We start from the raw sequence: 12,447 nt of genomic DNA on the forward strand, positions 1-12,447 counted from the left end.
TTCCCGCTGAGCAGGGAGCCTAATGCAGGACTGGATCCCAGGACCGTGAGATTATGACCTGAGCTGAAGGCAGTCGCTTAACCGACTAAGCCACCCAGGCACACCTTTTTAAAATTTTATTTTATTTTATTTTTAAAAGATTTTATTTATTTGACACAGAGAGAGAGAGAGATCACAAGTAGGCGGGGGGCGGGGGGTGGGCAGGATCCCTACTGAGCAGAGAGCCTGATGCAGGCTCCATCCCAGGACCCTGAGATCATGACCTGAGCCAAAGGCAAAGGCTTAACCCACTGAGCCACCCCAGGCATCCCTAAAATTTTATTTTTAAAAATAATTTCTGATCCTGCTTTTTCACAATATGTTACCTTTTCCTAAGAAAAGGCCTTGTGGATTTCACAATCCTCCAATGGATTAACAAGCCTATTTAATACACCCTTCAAGTCCTTGTTTTTATATCTAATCTTTCTCTTCGTATTTACAAAGATTAAGGAGTTCCTAATCTTACTTATATTTGCAATAAATGCTATTCCTAGTCTCTACACCTCTAAAGGATGACAGTGGGGGGTGAAGCCACTGATGGAGTCTGCATGTTCCTTAGTAGGCATTCTCAGTTAATCTCGTCTTATCAGCATTAACTGTTGGTGCTCCCCTAAACAACCTTAGTTTCTTCCAGGGGTGATAGAGGTAGGTAATTCTTGAAAATTTGAGAGACTCCTTGAAGCACTGATTGATGAGTGCGAACTGAGAGTTGTTGGGATCTGTTCTTTGAACATCAAGTGCTTAACAGGAAGCCACGCTGTATTGGTGGAGGGCTAGTTCGGGGGTGCGGTGCCATTGATTGTACCGAAGGGGTTGTCTATTCCTCCAACAAATTACCTATTGATATTTCAAAGAATATCAAGCAAAAATAAAGTTGACATCACATCTTTAATGGCTTTTAATGAACCTCTTGTGATTTACATGATTTCATCATGGATGGCAGTCCTTTGGGTGAGGCCAGGAGGAAGTCACCGCTAGAGTGTCCAATAGCATTTGGTGAAGAGGAAATGAGGAAAAACTAAGGCCACGGGTGATTTTCTGCTATTGGTTTCTCTCCTGGGAGCTGTGGTCTTTTCGCGGTCAGTTTCGTGTCAGTGTCGTTGTGAACCCCAATGTTTTATTTCAGATTCTTTTGCCCATAAACCTTGAGTCTTCACCCTTTCAGCTGCTCGTTACTGAGACTGCCACCGGTCAGACCTCCTAAACTTTCTCACTGAGGCTGTAGCTCTGGAGTCCCAGGGGTTCTAGTCATTCTGCAGCATAGGGGTCCAGCACCTTGTTGGGCGCAAAAGCGGCTGAGAAGCCAAAAACAAAACAAAACAAAACACCCAAACAAACAAAAAAAACAAAAAACTTTCTCTTTACCCTTGGCATTTGCTGTCAGTCTGAACACTGAGTTAGGAATCTTTGCAGCGGAGACTGCACTTTTCGTCCTGGGGCTTTATCCCCACCACGCCCACCCCGCTCGGAGCCACCTTTCTGCAGACCCCTCCTGGTCCTGGCCTGGACTCCAGCTATACTGGGCAGGCGGGTTGTGGGTACACGGAGAGGCTCTGCTGCCGCCTCCGCCCGCGCCGCGTTCCCCGCGTGAGCGCTGGATTATTCTAGTCTTTGAGCATGGCAGATTTCCACCGGATGACATCATGGGAGCCGAGTGAGTGCGGGCTCCGAGAGGGGGACGGAGAAGGGGAGGGGGAGGAGAGGAGGGGAGAGGGCTGGGAAGCCGAGCTCGAGCCGGGTGTACGTCCGCAAGCTGGGGAGGAGCGCTCCGCCCGCTACTGACAAAGGATGGGAGGATGCCTGCGCCGCGGGATGCTCGTTGCGCTCCGCCGGGCCGCCGCCTGAGCGACTTCGCCCTCCGCCGGTGAGTGATTGCAAAGATCATTCAATCAGCCTCGCTGCGAGCCCGCACCCTCCTCGGCTCGCCGTCCCGGGCGTCTGTGTCCCTGACTCCGAGCGGGGCTTGGCACAGTACCATTCTCGGAGCACGGGCAGCAGGTGCCTTTGCCCGGTGGGTCCCCGGAGGAGCCGAGGATCCCGGCTGGGGTTCTCGGCGGGTGCTGGGACCCAACCCCCCGGCGGCGAGCTCGCCGGCGGGCGCCGCTCGGGTGAGCGGAGGCTGTTCCAGCCGGCTGCTTGGGGGTAGTTACCTCCGCTGGCCCGCCCTCGCCCGCCCCGCGCGCTAGCCTTTTCTGGGGGCTCCCCAGTGCGCGGCGCGCTGTTTACACCAGCTTCTTACTAGTCAGCGAACCGCACCCCTCGGAAAGCGCGGAATCAAGGACCGCCACTTGACAGGCTCCCGAGTCGCCCGTGTGGGCTTGAGGAGGGCGGGCGCCAAGGACCACCGAGGGCAGCCTTTGTCTTGGGTGTAGCGCTAATGCGCTCAAAACTGCCTCAGGCTCTCCGCAACTGTCGAGTCGGATTCGGGTCGCCGGCATCCGTCCGCCAGGGCGAGGGATGCCATTGTGTTCCAGCTGCAGGCGGGACTGAGAGCTGGGACTTAAGACACCAGAAGTGTCCTGCGCCCACGGTGAGTGTCGCAGTTATCCAGGTGCAGGGCGAGCTTCTTTAAGCTCCTGGAAGTGTAGTGACCATTTGAGGCTGAAAGACGCCCAAGTTCTGTCCCCAAGTGGTGTAAGTCAAAGAGCAAACTTAGGGAGAGCCACGCTGGCTTTCTTTTTTTCCCGGTTTCTGAAGCGCTTGAGGATTATTTGTGGCAGGTGGATGGAGTTAGAGGCAGGTTCAGTATAGTTAGGGAGATCCACGTCTTCCTGGCAATCCCTTTTGTTATTCAGTAGTTTCTGAACATGTTTTCTTGGTAAATGCGTTTGAGCTCTATTACAGAGCTTTGAGGGATTAAAGAGAAACGATTGGGAACCTGGTCAGGTGTCTGTCTCAGTTTTGAGTTGTGCTGGGTTTAAGGGCTGGAAAGCCAACATAGCAATACCCACGCCTCCTCCCTACCTGAGGGTTTGACACACGTTTTATCAATGAATATCTCCTGTTTGGGGAACAGTCCAATTTTCAGATCACAAAGTGGTTATACCTATTGGAATATTTGATTTTAATGTCAATTTATTTCCAAAAGAAACATTTTGTTAAAAAGGTAGAGGAATGAAAGTTTGTTGCTTTGGGGTTCAGTTACTTCTGAAATTTCATTCACTGCAATCTAAGATATTTAAAAATTTAAGAGCTGTTTTATATTCATGGATTTAGTGTATAATAAATTATCCCTGAATACAAAGGAGATTCTTGTATACAAGTTTGATGTTCCAGCAGCTAACATAATGCTAGGATGGAAGAAAGTAACAACCTCAGTTATAATTCAAATAGTAATTTTATTTTCTTTTTCTTAAAAAAGGCTTACTGCTTTTCCTTTAGACTGCTTCTTTTTATTTAAAGCCAGGTGATCTTTTTAAATGTTGAAGTATAAAAGTAAATTTTCTTGACCAGTGATTGATCTTCTGATAAAGGTTGAAGTCTTTTTAGATCAGACATGATAGGAAATTATTGGAATTTAAAAATGTGGTGAAAGTGAAAAAGGAACTAACTACCTGGGTGAAATGATGGAGGGAGATTTTACTAAATATAAATGCTGGGACTAAGAGGATGTCATATCAGTTTTGCCTTTGGGAAAGCTCACTGTGTGGGCTTTGTGCACTTGTCTCTCCTGGGAAGTGCTTAATTACATTTTTGATTGTGTTACTTTTTGTTGAGAGACCAGTGATAGGAGCTTACTTCCATCCAGCACTTTTGGGGTTAGCAGCAACATTTTCTCCATGGTTCAGAAATAATTTTTATTTCATTATTTGTTTCCTGACTTTTTATCACAAAGTGCTTTACCTGCACTTTTATTCAAAAGTTTTATTGTTTAACTTTGCTGTACTCATGTCTTTATAGTAAAAGTTAAGGAGCTTTACATGAAGGTTCTTAAACCTGTTGCTCATGTTGTCTGCTTTTCTTAGATATCATAGTGACAAAAATCTCTCTTTGAAACTAGCCCAGTGAACATACAGGCTGCTGATATGCTTAGGTGGGGGGGGGGTGTGTACCTAACATAAAAATATACATTTGTATAGAATACATATAATCCAATCAGACAGTCAGTGAGCAATCATAAGCATAAGACATATGGTATTTGGTTAATGGTTTTTGGCAAATGATATTTCCCTTAACAATAGAGTGTTTTACTCCCTTTATGTGGTAAGTAAAAAATCTACATTAAAGATAACAGGTTATGTGTTATGTTTGAGAGATTTTGTTTCAAAAATATTTATCCAAGAAGGTAAAAATGATCTCGGACTTCACTACACATACACTAGAATATGTGAGGAAGGTGTTCAGAAAAATGTAAGCATCTTATAAATATATATGTATAGTATTATTTTTAAAAACATGAAACAATATAATATCCTTGTATTAGAGAATATTATCATGATGTTCTTTAAGGTATACACAAATATTTTGGCTATTTTGTTATACAAAGTTGCTTAATTGGGAAAGATGAGAAGAAGTTGCATTGTAAGACACAAGCGAAACTATAGTATATTGCCCAGAGTAGGCAATAATGATGTTTCAAGGTCATAGAAAAGAGCATGGTGTCAGAATACTGGGGGATTTCTAAGAAAATAGTATGTAGGAGGACTAGTGTATATTAGATGGCCTCTTGTTTTCGCTGTTCCAGTTGTTTGATTTGAACAGATACTATGGGATATCTGTACTACAGTGAATCTCTCTGCTTTCCTTGAGGCAAAATTATATCTTGAACTCAGCCAGAGATTGTTTTATGGGCTTTTCCATGCTGTTTTTCAAGTTCTAGTTTTCAACTTCAAGTTCAAGTTCTAGGGTGTTTTATGGATCACAAAACATTGTGGTGTTAACTTTTGTGGAAGCCTTCAGTATGGAAATTGGTCAGTAAATTCTTTTTGATGGAAACGTTTTGGTGTCTCAGCTTCTTCTGCCATTTAAGAGTGAAAGTCAACAGCTATGAAACAGTAGAAAATAATCAGGAGTGTGATAATATCTTACTCTTTGGGTTAAAATAGCATCATTAATGGAGTTTGTAAAAACAAAGAAAATTTGAGACAAAATCTCCAGAAGTCAAAATTATCCCTTTATTATATATTGAAAACACAACTTAATGGACCTCTATGATATGATTATTACCTTTTTTAATAGATTTTATTTTTAAGTAGCCTCAACGTCCAAGGTGGGGCTTGAACTTACAACTCTGAGATCAAGAGTCACATGCTTTATTGACTGAGCCAGTCAGGCACCCCATCATGTATTTTCTACTTCCCCATGTCAGAATGGTGAACACTGGGTCAGAAATATAAGTTCTAGTTTTGACTTTGTCTTGTAACTGAGGAAGGCTTCTGAGTGTTTTGAACATTAGTTTCCTTCTCCATAAAATAAGGATGATAATATCTGCCTTCCATTTCTCACAGGGTATGGTACACTCAGTAAATGAGCTGATTTCTATTTTAAACATCTAGTATTTTTAATTAGTGGCATTCTTGACAATTCATTTATTACAATTTGTCATAAAAATTGTTAAATAGGCTGCTGTATGTCTTTTTAATTTGCAAGTTTGCTGGCAACAAATTCTCTAATTTTTTGTGCCTGAATATATTTTTGTACAGCCTTTATTTTTCAAGACTATGGAAACTAGGTATAAATTTTTTGTGTGGCCATTCTTTTTTTTCACCACTTGAACTAGCTATTCTTGACTGGGGCTTCCATCCAACCTGTCAGTCTTCTTGTTTTGAAGATCATGTGTTTTTGTCTCTGGCTGATTTTAATATTTTTCATTTGCCTTTGTTTCCCTCAGTTTTAGTATGATGTTCCTAGATATGGTTTTCTTTTTATTTATCCTCCTTAGAGTTCGCAGCACTTCCTGCATTTGTGGATTGATGTGTTTCATCAGATGAAATTCGTTGGTGAATTCTTGACCTAGAGCTCTACTCCACTCTGTTTCTTTTCTTTTTTTCTGAGATCTCAATTATAAGTTTAATATGTGGTTTCACTGTGCCCAACTTGTTCTTATACTTGTTTCACTATTTTCTACCCTTTCTTTCTTTCTATGCTTGTTTGGATATTTTCCTTTGACCTTTTCTTCCAATTTACTAGCCTTCTCTTTGTCACTATAGTTATGCTGTTGAGCTCTTCTATGGATTATTATTCTTGTTTTTGTATTTTTTTGGTTTTCAAATGTATATTTCATTCTTTTCTATAGATACCAATTGGTGTATTTCTCCACCATTTCCTCTATTACTTTGGACATACTAATTAAAATTATTTTATTAATTAATTTAATAAATAATTGTGTGGTTACTTACTAATTTAATAAACAATTAAATTATTTTAAAGTTTTATAAATGCCAATAACTGGATTACTGTGAGCTTTTTTTTCAGTGTCTCTCTTTAGTCGTGGTTTTAGTAATGGTGTATAAAAATTCTAGACGCTATAGATGATTTATCCAAGCCCAAAGAATTGTCAGCTTTCCTTCTGCAAGGCAAAGGAAACGGAGAGGTGGCCAATCCTTGTAATCCAATCAGTGACTGAACTGACTCAAGTACTAATAATCTGCATCCCTTGCCAGGGAACCCAGCTGCCAAGCATAGATATTTAGGCCACCCACTGGTGCATTCACAGGTACTAAACACAATGCAGGGCGACACCTCTGAGATTCCCTCTCTTCTTTTCAGAAGCTTTCTTCCTAGCATCCTACGTGCAGCTTCATATGTCAGCAAAGGTCTTGAGGGTAAAACCATGCCTGTGTCTGCTTGGTGCTTCATCAGTTACTTCTCCCTCAGATCTCAATCCCTCCTGTTCTTTTCTTTTTTTTTTTTTTAAATCTCCAGTCCCACAAGACTGCCAGAATTTTTGCTGGATTCCCTATCCTATATCCACAGTCCCTGCCCAGGCAAAGCCCATATTTTCAGCCTCTTGGTGTGTGTCTAGATTGACAAATGTCCCTACTCCTTGTCCTAGGGGAAAAGACACCATCAAAATTCAGCTCACCTCTTGGATGCTTCTTCCATCTAACATCTTAAAACTAGTAAATTCAAATTCATGGTAACAATATAACACATTGGCAAAACTTTTCTTTCTCTTAAGAGTGCTACACACAAAAAAAATACACACCCGCACCGATGTGTATATAAAAACCCACTTTTTTTTTCTGAAAATAGGTACCTCTGATCTATGAATCACCCTAACTTACAAATAAATTCCACATATAGACAGTGGATAATGTGGAAGTCTGGGGCTTCCCTCTTCTGAGAAACAGCTTTTTTTTTCAAATTGTTACTCAGATTAGCAACTGACACAGACTGATATCTTGCCATTTGCATATAATAGAGTCAACAAATTATAGTGTATCACCATCTTTTCTTAATGATGTATGGATATTCTATATGGATGAATATCCCAATACCAAGAATATGTTTCTTCCAGAAGAAATGTCTCAAATCGTGGTTAGTGGTTTTAGAAATAATGTCCTTAACAATATATTTCAAGTATGACCTATTAACTACACTTCTGTGGATTGACCTAGAATTTTTTGTCACATCTGTCTAGTGATGAATAGATATTCAAAGTGAACTAAAATATATAATGTTATTTTTAAGTAATTATATATTCCAGGTGACATATTAGAAACCACTGAGTTTTTGACATACAACCAAGTTGTTGAGAATGCCTGGAATGGTGTTTTTGTTTTGTTTTGTTTTGTTTTTTGTTTTTTGGTTTTTTTTGTCAGAGATAGAGAAAACAGAAGCAGGCGGAGTGGCAGGCAGAGGCAGAGGGAGAAGTAGGCTCCTGGTGAGCAAGGAGACCTATCTGAGACTCGATCCCATGAACCTGGGATCATGACCTTAGCTGAAGGCAGCTGCTTAACCAACTGAGCCACCCAGGCATCCTTTGGAACAAATTCTTTGCATACCTTCCTTCCCTTCAGTGTCCTAAGGTATATTAGGGAATTCACTGAAGCTCAATGGGAGTGAAAAATTAGGTACTATGGTGTTGCTTGCTCATTATCTGATACCAATACTCTGCTGAGCAATGCTTTGATTCTTATAAGGCATATCATACGCCTCTTGGGCCCTGCCGTATATCCTTTCAGACTCACTTCCAACACTGTCTGTGACCATGGCAAACATTGTAGATAGGCTGTGCCTCCCTGTTGTTTTGACTTCTTCCCACTTTGAACTAATGCTGAGTGTCTTTTAACTTCTGCTCTGTGATTTTACCGGTACGTCCTATTTCTCCCTCTGTCCCTAAAAGTGCAGCCTAGAAGTGGGGAGGAGCTAGTACCACTTAGAAAGCCCCTCAATCAGTGGCACTGGGCAGGCAGTTCTGAGGGAGAGAGGCTATCTGTGATTCCTCTCAGGGTCAGGGTTGAGTGAAACCTTGCTTGGCCATGGTGATGACCCAACTCCATACATGTGTATTGGCTTTTATTCTCTATTTCACTTTGCCTGGTGCTTCATTCTTTTGTTCTGGGATCACCATCTGCTATTTGCACATGACTTTTTATTTCACATTCTGCTGTTCAAGGGAACTTGGGCTAAGATATATGGTAAATTATTATTTTTTTTTCTATAGAGGAAAATGAAAAAAAAAACCCCACAAAACAAAACAAGAAAGAAACAGAATCATGAGCCACATCCATTTACAGTGAGAGAAATGGTAAGGAAAAAGCTAAAACAGTGTATTTCTCAAAGGTATTTTATTTACAAATTCATCATCTTTCAGGTCACCAAACGAGGCCAGTTAAAGAATTCTTTTGCTAACTATGAGGTCATCTGTTGACCTAATCAATTTCCCTCCTTTGCTGCCTTTTTACTTCCCGTTAATCTGTATTCCCTGACTAGGTTCTGGTGGTATAGTGAGTAACGCAATGTGTCATGATTACTGCCTTTTTGGAAATTTTTATTTCTGTGTAATTAATTAAGTAACCACACAAATAAATGCACACATGCCACAGTGAATGCCTTGAAGGACAAGAACACAGCTTCGAGAAAGCCTGTTACAAGAGTTTGACTGAGCTAGGGAGATCTGGGCAAGCCTCCTTGAGAAGGTGACACTTGAGCTGACATCGATCGAAAGGATGAAAACGAGTTAATTAGATGGAGAGAGAAGGGAAGAGTTTTCTAACAGAGGCACAAATGAAGTGTGCTCAAGCCCTATTGTTGGGAAGCTTGGCCGTTTTGAGGAGTTACAGACAGCCCAAAGGAAGGAGATGTGCCAAGTAGGAGGGACTGTCACAAAACGTTTTGAGTATTGAAGAATGAAGTGTGTATGCATGTGTGATTGTGATTGTGTGTGTGTGTGCTTGTTGATGACGAGAGTAAGGAGGGGCTTCGTGAATAAACCGGATGATGCTTGAGCAAAAAGCCAATACATGAAGGCTCTGGGGAGAATAATAAAATTACAACTACCTTTGGTTCAGGTCATGATCCCAGGGTCCTGGGATTGAGTACTGCCTCAGACTCCTTGCTCAGTGCAGAGCGGGGTTCTCCCCTTATCGGCCACTCTCCCTGCTTGTGCTCTCTTCCTCTCTTTCTGACAAATAAATACATCTTAAAAAAAAAAAAATTAAAGTGAGAATGGGGCAGCTGGGTGGCTCAGTCGTTAAGCATCTGCCTTTTGGTTCCGGTCATGATCCCAGGATTCTGGGATGGAGCCCTGCATAGGGCTCCCTGCTCTGTGGGGAGTCTGCCTCTCCCTCTCCTGCTCCCTCTGCTTGTGTTCTCTCTTTCACTATCTCTCTCTGGGACAAATTAAAAAAAATTAAAAAGTGAGAATTATGGGATGGATAATTTTAAATTAGTGCATTTATAAATAAACAGCATTGAAAGAAAAGGGGTGAGGTATTTATTCATTTATTACTCAATTTATTTGTCCTACCTCTTGATGATACCTTAAGAACTGCATAAAAAGCTTTTAAAACTCTTTATATCTAAGTAGTTTTACATTGTTGCAAAATGTATATATTTTTATTAGTTATCTGTTAATTTTTAGGTAGGTAGAATTGTAGGTAGACTTTTCTCTTTTAAAAGTATTTCAACTAAAATTTGAGGCAGGGTTGATTTTAATAGTTTAATGCAGAAAAGAGTCTCCATGGATGCCACCGAAACATGGTGCAGAGACACATTTAATTACTCAGTCCCAGATGAGTTCTTGTACTTAAATTTTAATAAAGTTAAATTGCCTAAGTACCACACAAGTTTGTATTCTGGTTCTGCTAATTTCTCCCAAATTTGAAATTCAAAAACCTAGAGACAAATTATGTTCCACTTAGAGCTATATTTCCTTTGATATTTCTTAGCAATTTTGCCTTAATGGAACCCAAAGTTATATTCCAGGCACAGTGTGAAATGGCCCTTTAAGATTTAGCATAATATATTTAATAGCTCTTGCCAGCAATCCTCCCTTTTTAATGAAATACCTTGGTTTATTTTTATTGGTCACTTTTAAACTTAATCTTTTAGGAAATCTCTTAATCCTGTATCTATTATTTTAAAAATATTTAATAAGTAAATGGAGAAACAAGTACTCAGTAATGACTACATGAAAGTAAGATTTGTACTATGTACAATAAGAGGGAATTAGACAGAAGTGGGGGCAATTAATTGAGCAGATTATTGAGATATTGAATAACAAGTATAAAAGGTAAAGTCTGGGACTTCTTGATTTGTGCCTTACATTCCTGGTTGAGGATAACCACCCTTGGACTCTGGAAAAAAGAAAAAAATCAGAGAAATATCTGCTCCCTTAGGTTTTGTAGACTCAAGAAACCCATCTTAAAAGCAATGGTAATAGACACTATTTCTGTGGACTTCTGTTATGAGGATGGACCATAATTATCACCTTGTAGAAATTGTTAAAAATGATGCAAAAGGTGTAAAAATTTTGCCACCACCCCGTACCCAGTAACTCAATCTGTTTTTCTTTAAACAATCAAAGGAAATATTTCAAAATGTTGATGGTGGTCATAGGACTACAGTTAGTTTTTTATCCAACTTTTCCTTATTTTCCAGATAATTTCTAATAAGTATTATGTTTTTACAAAAAACTAAATAAATACTTCTTGAATGAAAAAAGTGAATATCTGAAGCAAAACTTCAAAGTGATACCTTCTGTTAAATCTGAATAGTTCTCTTGTGGATGTTGGTTATTTTTTAAATACATTTCTGCATGTATCTATATATCTTTCATGATAGAATTACATACAGGGAAAAATGATGTGAAAGAAATGTTCTATTTCATGCTAAGTTATACTCAATGGAGACATACCTAGTTGGAGAATTTCTTTGAATAATTCACCACTCAATGGTATGAGATACAAGTCTTACTGGGATCTAGGATTTCTTTTTTTCATTGAAGTGTAGTTGACACACGGTGTTATATTAGTTTTAAATGACAACACAGTGATTGGACAACTATGTATTCATTATGCTGGGCTCACCCCAAGTGTAGCTACCATCTGTCACCATACAGTGTTATTTCAGTACCATTGACCATACTCTTTATGCTGTGCCTTTTATTCCTGTGACTTGTTCATTCTGTGACTGGAGGCCTATATCTCCCCTTCCCCTTCACTCATTTTGCCCATTCCCCAACCCCTTCCCTTCTATATTTATTTGTTCTTTGTATTTATGGGTCTGTTTCCATTTTTTTATTTGTTTGTTTTGTTTTAGATTCCACATATAAGTAAAATCATATGGTATTTGTCTTTCTTTATCTGACTTATTTCACTTGGCATAATACTTTCTAGGTTCATGCATATTTTTGCAAATGGCAAGATCTCATTCTTTTTTATGGTTGAGTAATATTTCTGTGTGTGTGTGTGTGTGTGTGTGTGTTTACCACGTTTTCTTTATCCATTCACCTGTCTGTGGACACTTGGGTTGCCTCCGTATCTTGAGTATTATAAATAATTGCAATAAACAAAGGGATGCATATATCTTTGAATTAGTGTCTTTGTTTCTTTAGGTAAGTACCAAATAGTGGATCATATGGTAATTCTATTTTTAATTTCTTGAGGAACATTCGTACTATTTTCCTCAGTAGCTTCACTTATATACATTCCCACTAACAGTGCATGAGGTTTCCTTTCTATCTACATCCCCATTTTTTCTTATCTTTCCGAGTCTAGCCATTCTGACAGGCAAAAGGTAATATATCGTTGTGGGTATAATTTGCATTTTCCTGATAATTAATGATGTTGAGCATGTTTTCTTATACCTGTTGGATAACTGTATGTGTTCTTTGGAAAAATGTCTATTCAGGTCCTCTGTCCATTTTTAAGTTGGAATTAATTTTTGTTTTAAATAGATTGTTTTAAATAAGGTATTATCACTAACTTGTTCTAATAAATAACTAAAAGAACAATTTAAAAT

General features: G+C 39.6%; 1 long non-coding RNA gene across 1 annotated transcript in view; it reads left to right on the plus strand.

Moving 5' to 3' along the window:
* The first annotated feature begins 1,740 nt into the window (after positions 1-1,740).
* Positions 1,741-12,447, plus strand: part of LOC116584377 — a 425,418-nt gene continuing 414,711 nt past the window's right edge. Inside the window, exon 1 of the long non-coding RNA XR_004283178.1 lies at positions 1,741-2,569. This is a non-coding gene — a long non-coding RNA (uncharacterized LOC116584377). The remainder of the gene's footprint in view (positions 2,570-12,447) is intronic.

This window comes from Mustela erminea, chromosome 2 (genome assembly GCF_009829155.1).
Source record: "Mustela erminea isolate mMusErm1 chromosome 2, mMusErm1.Pri, whole genome shotgun sequence".
Classification (NCBI taxonomy): Eukaryota; Metazoa; Chordata; class Mammalia; order Carnivora; family Mustelidae; genus Mustela; species Mustela erminea.